At 35.7% G+C, this 7873-nt stretch overlaps 2 non-coding genes across 2 annotated transcripts; both read right to left on the bottom strand.

The window, feature by feature from the left end:
* Positions 1-5600: 5600 nt before the first annotated feature.
* Positions 5601-5670, bottom strand: LOC131826267 (small nucleolar RNA U2-30). Its single transcript, XR_009351516.1, has one exon. It is a non-coding gene; the product is annotated as a small nucleolar RNA U2-30 (small nucleolar RNA).
* A 191-nt stretch (positions 5671-5861) lies between these two features.
* Positions 5862-5925, bottom strand: LOC131826268 (small nucleolar RNA U2-19). The gene has a single exon (XR_009351517.1). It is a non-coding gene; the product is annotated as a small nucleolar RNA U2-19 (small nucleolar RNA).
* Positions 5926-7873: the final 1948 nt, after the last annotated feature.

Genomic DNA, 7873 nt, shown 5'->3' with positions numbered 1-7873 from the left:
TCCTCGGTTTTATGGTAACGGTAGTGACTATAACGATTATGGATTGGGTTGGCTGTTTTGGAAGCTCCTAGATATCATACAGGGTCAAAGGAACAAATTCAGAGTCATAAGAATATAACCCAGAGAGCAAGAAAGAAATCAGAAATCTTTGGGGTGCCTCAGTCACTTAAGCATCTGCCATCAGCTCATGTCATGATCCCAGGGTACTGGGATTGAATTCCCCATAGGGCTTCTTGCTCAGTGGGGAGCCTTTTCTCCCTCTGGCTACTTCTCCCTCTCCCTCTGCCTGCTGTGCTCTCTCTCTGTGTGTCACATAAATAAATAAAACCTTAAAAAAAAAAAAAAAAGAAAAAGAAACCAGAAATCTTCAAGGGTATCTTTGAAGGAGTTCCCTTATTTCTTGTAGTCATTGGGCAGATTTGGCTGAGGACCAACCCCAGGGTCTGATTAAAAGGCTATAGAGGTGTAGTGCCAGTTCAAGACTTAATCCCATGGGATAAAGTGATCTTACCTCCCTCTCCCATCTGAGGGAGAGATTCCCCTTGAAATGAAACTTTTAATGACTGCTACTGGGTGTAGTGTCTCACAAAGAAGTGCCAGTTCTTGTAGCTACCCACCAGCACTATCCTTTATGGCTTCTCTACACATAGGAGTAAGATCCCAACATGGACTTGATGGAGACATACAAAGCCTACTCTGAATGGTATAGCTTATATACCCAAGGGTTGTAGGACCCCATCAGTTTGTATTAGCAGGGATCAGAAGCATGTATAAGTGTGGAATCTATGGATGTGATTTGGTTGGACAAAAATGACCAATATGCATATGCCCACAAAAGTTACAGAATTTCACGTGCTGTTTAAAGCACCTAGGAGTGATTTTAACCAATTAGGTTGGCTATCTATAGGCTAGAGACATCGGTGGTCTATCATCAAAATAGTGTTAAAGCTGGAATTTACCTGGTATACTGCAAAAGAAGGAATTAAAAATCCCAGAGAGATAGCAATATTGAACTCATTTAATACCAAAAACTTCTCAGGTATTCCTCTAACCATACCTGTTAGGAGAGCCAGGAACAAGACAACACTTTTTTTTTTTTTTTTTTTTTTAATGCCTTAGTTGAAGGGTTACTAGTAATCACTCCTATAGTCTGGAGATCATGGTTGCAATGCTCATTCATTCACTTTCCTTAACTAAATAAATCCCAACTTTGGGCTTTGTTGATATCAGTAACAGCTAAGCATTAATACTCTGAATGGCAGAATTAGAGGTCAAAGAATAAACCTCACTTCCAATATCCCAACATCCTGGTAGTACTTACTCTCATTTCACATAAGGTTGTGAATCTAAAGCCTTTGAAATCAATAATATGTATTTTTTATTTATTTTAAGCAATTTGGTGATTTCTTTCTGTGTCTTTTAATAGTAATTATTTTTTTTTTTGTTGTTATTGGCTTCTTAGCCCTTAAGACTTTTCTTAAAAACAAAGTCCAATTTGTAAAATTTTTATTGTGTGTGCATATATATTTATATTTATATATATTCCATATGTATGTATCCTTCAACTGAAGTTAAAAGAAGGATAGAGATAAAAGCGTGTGGAAAAGGTGAAGAAGATTTTCCTTTGATTGGCTCTGAAGAGCATGGTTGGAAATTCATTGGTCAACTGATCAAGGTGATTGGCTTATTACTTTTAGAATTGTCCTTTCCCTTTCTAAAAGAAAGATGATGAGTTATTGGTATCAGAGGCATGATGTCCTTTAAAAACTCATAAATAATATTTAATAACCCAGTCATTGTTTCAGCCAGTTCCTTAAGAAGCATGAGATGTATGTTATTAGGATTGATAATTGGGTGGAATCCAGTTTTTAGTGTAATGTTTGATATGAAGCTGTCCTGCTTTTACCACCCTATCCCATATCTAGTTATTGACTGGTATAAGAAATTAAAGGAAAGTTGCTTTTGTTTTGTTAGTCTCATCAGTAGATTTTTTTTTCCTTTTGCTATAGGCCTAGTAAAATGAAAGTGAATTTTCAAGTTTATTTCTCAGGATTCCCAAGAATAGAACATGCATCAAATTTCATACTTTATAATGTGATATTATGGATAAGATTAATGAAATGTATCAAATATGTAAGTGATGATTTTCTTATGACAATAGATTTTAATTCACAGGAAAATCCTCACCAGTTTGCTTAGAATCAAGTTTTCAGAGATTAACATGATAGCAATAACAATAAAAATGATGACTAATATTTGTAGAGCATTATGTACCAAGCCCTGTCCTTTATATGGATAATCTCATTGAAGTCTCAGATCAAATCGCTATGTGATACCACATTCAAGTTCACATATGAGGGAACCAGGCTTAGAGAGATTAGGTAAATTCCCCATAAACATTGTACAGGTGGCTAAGAGAAGCCATGTTTAAATATATTGTCTGTACCAAAGTATCTTCCTGTTGATGGTGCGTCTCTCTAATTGCCGTGGTAAGGACAATAGGACTTGGAGAAATTTGGTAGTTAATATTCTGAGAGAAGTAGCAAATACACAAAAGCAAATTTAGAAGCCAACCTGTAAAACCATCATATTTTATTGATGAAGAATATGAGGCATAAATAATATAATTTTGCCTCAATAAATCTCTTACAAAGTAAGGGAATGTAGGTCTCTCAATTTCTTAGTTTTCTCATCTGTAAAATGGGAATGATAATAATAGAACCTACCTCGAAGAATCACTCTAAAATTCATTATATCCTTGTAATAAGTATCTAGTTTTCCCTTTTTCTAAAGTGTAAAAACAAGAAAATTCAGGAAGTGTAAGAGTTAAAAAGGATAACTAAATAAATGATCACCTATGTGCATCACTTTGTATTCTAATTCCCAGAAATGTTAGAATAAAGGATAAGGAAGAATCTGGCCGGGAGCATACATAGTAAAATAAAATTTAGATTCAAATTGCTAGAAGGGGTAAAAGTTTTTTATTTTCTTTTCTTTTGGTTTCTTGGGGCTAATTTGTAGGCAAGAGGAGGTTTAGTATCTCTACAAGGATATAACACTTTAAAAGTGGAAGAAAACCCAACCAACTTTCCACCTCTCCAAACTGTACAGTTACTATCTTGGTTAACAAAACATGCTGAACTGGCAGTTCTTGGCATTGGTTTATCTCTGTAATAATGCCAGGGTTGCTACCTCTGAAATTATATTAGCCTTTCTTTCTTGGTCTCAAGATGGTTACTGCAGATCCAGAAATCATGGACACAGTTAAAGCATGAAAAAGTGGGAAACGAATGGAATCAGCCTCCTCTATCCCTTTTATGAGGAAAAGCAAAAACCTTCCAAAAAGGCTTCCCAGGATACTTGTGCCAAGATCTTATTTGCCAACACCAATGCCATCATGTTTCCAACTGGCCTTCCAGTGCAGGCAGGTAATGAAAGGTGAAGAATGGACATCAACAGTATTATTCAGATTTATGATTATCATATGTGGACTGCATTTTTATATTAGTTGGGATATAAATTAATGGAAATGGGGAAACTGCCACTTCTATCTACCATTTGCAGAGTATTAAGTTCTAGGCTATATGTTAGGTACTTTATGGTCATTATTTAATACTCAAAACATCTTTGGGAAAATAGATGAATAAAACGATTCAGAAAGGTGAATTCCATTGCAAACATCTTATACATAATATTCTTTGAAACTGAATTTGGCTGACTTGAAAGTCTGTATTTACAACTGGAACATGAAAAAAATGAAGGAAGCTGTAGAATAATAGCCACAAAGGTAATGAATGCTTATTAATTATTAGGTATCACAAAAGTTAGCACATTTTAAAATAAATTACCACATTTACCCTCAGTAATTTTCTGAGATATTTTTATCCCTATTTTATAGATAGGTAAATTAAATCAGGGAAGGGGGCTACCTTTTTAAAGTTTGTTTAGCCAAAAATCTGGGATGGGGGTTCATATCTAAATCTAAATAATTTGATCCCAACCACTAAAACAGATTACCGTTTGCCATCTATATTTAGGGGAGTGTTGTCTAAACTTGCATCATAACATGTGATAATTCTAGAATGAGCACAGAATATACTCTCCAGGCAGGTGTTGGAAAAATACACTTGGGTTTTTCCTCATTTATCTGTTAAAAATGTCAGGATAAAGTCCCAGGCAGTTTCAGAAGGAAAGGAAGTATATGTAACATCAGGGATGTCTGGCATAGAGAATCTATTTTGCCTGATGATCTGAAAGAGTGTGAGGCTGGAAAAGACAGTTAAACTGAGGCAGTTCCTTAGAAGCGACATATTCTACCTCTACTACAGTGCCATATATTCTCTATTTAAGCTCTTTTTAATACAAATAAAGACAATAGAAAAAAAAACCACCAAAAACCACAACACCTTAAGGTCAGTACTTGTTTTTATTTTTATAAGATTTAATTTATTTATTTGACAGAGAGAATGAGCACAAGCTGAGGGAGTAGCAGAGGGAGAGGGAGAAATAGACCCCACCCCCACGCCAGGCAGGGAGCTCAATGCAGGACTCTGATCCCAGTCCCTTGAGATCAGGACCTGAGCCGAAGGCAGGTGTTTAACTGACTGAGCCACCCAGGTGCCCCAAGGTCAGTATTTCTTCACAATTAAGTAATAGAGTTAAAATGCCTTCAGCGTATTAGAAAATTCCAGAGCCAGCATCCTTATGGAAGTGAGAAAAAGGCAAGCATAAGGCACTGTCTTTGTTAACTATGAGATTATCGTATATACTTAGCTGGGGGCCTATAAAGGTCATGTGGGGGTGGAAGGATGAGCATTATTTTTTCCCCCACATAGGTTCTCTTTAAAGAGGCTTTAAAGGCTTACTTCCCTTTAAAAGTAAGAATGAAAGGTTTCAGATAGGTGTTTCAGCACAGTTCACCGAGCAGAATGAAAACGCCCCATGGATATCAAATACACAGGGGAAAAAAAAAAAACACCTCCAATAACTGATGGCAACTACTAAAGGAGAAAAAAAATTAAAAACCAGGTGTGAGCTTTTATTGCTAGCACAACTATGATGACTTTATAAAATGACTTTTGTGCCTCAGGAGCCTGGCCTGAACATCTGAATAATTTTATTTCTCAAGGTGTCTGTCATCTCAAGGATCTGTTCATTATTCATTTGATCCATGCTTATGGACGAACCTGTACCCTCTAATGATCAGGAAAAGTGACTTTATGCTAATCCCAAAGAGGGGGTAGTTAGGCATTTCAAGTCCCTCTGGTTCCCATCAGTTTAGTAACCACTCCTTTTTGTATCTGGAAACTATAAATACATGATATTATATTGTAACTTGTAACATGGTTCTATGTCATCTTTTTCCTTCTTGCTGTAAGACACATACATATTGAATCTCTGTTTTGCAGAACAATTCAAATATTTAAATTTTATTCTAATACTTTTAATAAAGGCATGATTTCTTTATTATAATGATCATAATTACAAGTAATAGTTATAACTAACATTTACTGAGTTATTGCTGAATGCTAGTCTCTCTAAATATTTCATAAGCCTGCAACGTCATGGAATACGTACACTTATATATATATTTTTTTTCTTGAGCTCAAAACAAGTGTAGAAACCTTCATAGTTGTAAATGTCAGTAGTAAAACCTTTCCATCATTGCTCAGAACTGATCAGTCTTTCATATACACACATACACTCTCCACCCTCACCCCGGGCTCATTCATCAAGTCATCAGTTATACACTGCCGCTTGCAAATGTGTGCGCATGTGTGGGCGCGTGCGCGCTCACACATGCACACACACACCCCCACCCCTCCAGACATAAGCCTTTATTGTTCTGAATTACTTTTGCTTCTCAGAACTATTGAGACTGGAAGGTCTTCTGATGCTCAGATTTGGCTATTTTCATCATTAATCCACTTCAGTAAGAGCAGATCTCAGAGGGCACTTATTTATTGCACAGATGAGAAGATGATTCCCAGAGAGAGAGATATATATGTATCCAAGATCACATAGCTTAAAAATGGAAAACTTACGAGTGTAGAGCCTCAACATATAAGATAATGCTAGAGAAATTTAGATTGTATAACTATCTGAATATAAAACTCTTTTAAAATTATAAGGCTACATTGACTTATAACAGATTCCTGTTGGGAAAGTGGAAATACTTGTGGACATTGCTCCTCATTCATAGTTCATAGCAATGCCTTTTGTATATCTGGTACTCCAGTGAATGTTTGATGAACAAACAAATGAATCAGTAACAAAATACAGAGGAAAAGCTAATGCCTTCATAATTTAGAATAACTATTTCTTTATTATCTTCAAGAATAATCAAAGTATTGAAGTGTGGATATTTGCTGATACTATGTATATGATATCAGTGTTTTGCATGGTTAATTATACAATGTGTTCCATGTTAATTTTTCTATTGAAAATGTTCAATGTGTTTTGTATCACCTTTTTCTGGATTTACCCCAGTTGACTGAGATACTTGTGAAGAGACACAGGATCAAAGTGTTTAGCTGGTAGGAGTTCAGAATGAATTGCCCCAAAGATGTGCCACTTCTCCACACAGATTATCTGAGCTCAAAACAATCAAAGTGCTAAAACTTGGAAAGAAATTTTGACTTTTCCCCTAACTCCTAAAGGAATTTAGATAGAGGCCCTGCTCCAGAAATAGAGCTATCACCATAGATAACTCCATTTTAATTCAAGTTAGAAGTGGTAGAAAGCAGAAATTTAACATAGAGTCTGTTAAAATTTCTCTGCATTTCTCATTGTTTCTGTATGGCCCAGAAAACATTTATCCATCAAGCATTACTCTTTTTCATCTCTTATGAATGCCTTTCCTTCCTTTTGAATTCCCATGCCTCTACCCCTTTCTCCTTAGTTCAGGATGGTATATAGACTTCATTTTACTTTTCTATCTTTGAAACTTTCACATATGGGATTTCTATACATCCAAAATTAAAATTGATTTTTCTCAGGGGCATCTGGGTGGCTCAGTTTGTTAAGCATCTGTTTTCAGCTCAGGTCATCATCCCAAGGTACTGGCATTGAGCCCCATATGAGGCCCCTGGCTCAGGGGGGAGCCTGCTTCTCCTTCTCCCCTGGCTTGTGCTCTCTCTCTCTCTCTCAAATAAATAAATAAAATCTTTTTAAAATAAATAAGTAAATCAAATTGATTTTCTCCTATTAACCTGTTTTATGTCAATTTAACTCTTAGACCAACCAGAAGAACTTTGAAGGATAGAGAAACTTCCTCCTCAACAAGCTTATTGAGTAGAAACCAAACAAGCATTCATGTGGAAGCAAGATAACTCCTTACAGTGTCAGGCTTCTCTATTTGGTTGCTGTCCAGAACAGCTTTATGAAACTGCTCTTCATACAATTTTTCTTGCTTCAGGAAATCAGATCATGGTCCCAATCTGACAGTGTGGCTTTCACAAAATTTTGAGCTATCCTTGGCAGTGCTCCTATGTTGTGCAGATAATTGAGAATTGACTAAAATATATACATTTTCCTTTAGGCCAATTTATAGAAATATGGCTGTAAAGAAAATTAACTTGCTTTCTCCTTGAGATTTAAAGAAATTGAATTTATAAAACTTTAATGTATATTGTCAAATTCTTTGGCAATAAAATAGGAGTATAACACTAATTACGTAACTTCACTTCATTTGTTCCTTATTGTCTAAAGGCTAAACAACTTAACTTGGTATTGAAATCTTCCAAGTCCTAGCCCCAACATTATTGTCATCCTTAAATCTAACTTCTTACACATATATACTATGCAAGGCCAAACTGGACTATAATAATTTCTTGGACATTCAGTGTTTTCAGTTCAGACATTCTCTCACCAC

Source organism: Mustela lutreola, chromosome 2 (assembly GCF_030435805.1).
Source record: "Mustela lutreola isolate mMusLut2 chromosome 2, mMusLut2.pri, whole genome shotgun sequence".
NCBI classification, from domain to species: Eukaryota; Metazoa; Chordata; class Mammalia; order Carnivora; family Mustelidae; genus Mustela; species Mustela lutreola.
Note: the sequence above shows the minus strand (reverse complement) of the source record. Positions and strands in the feature narration are given on the sequence as shown.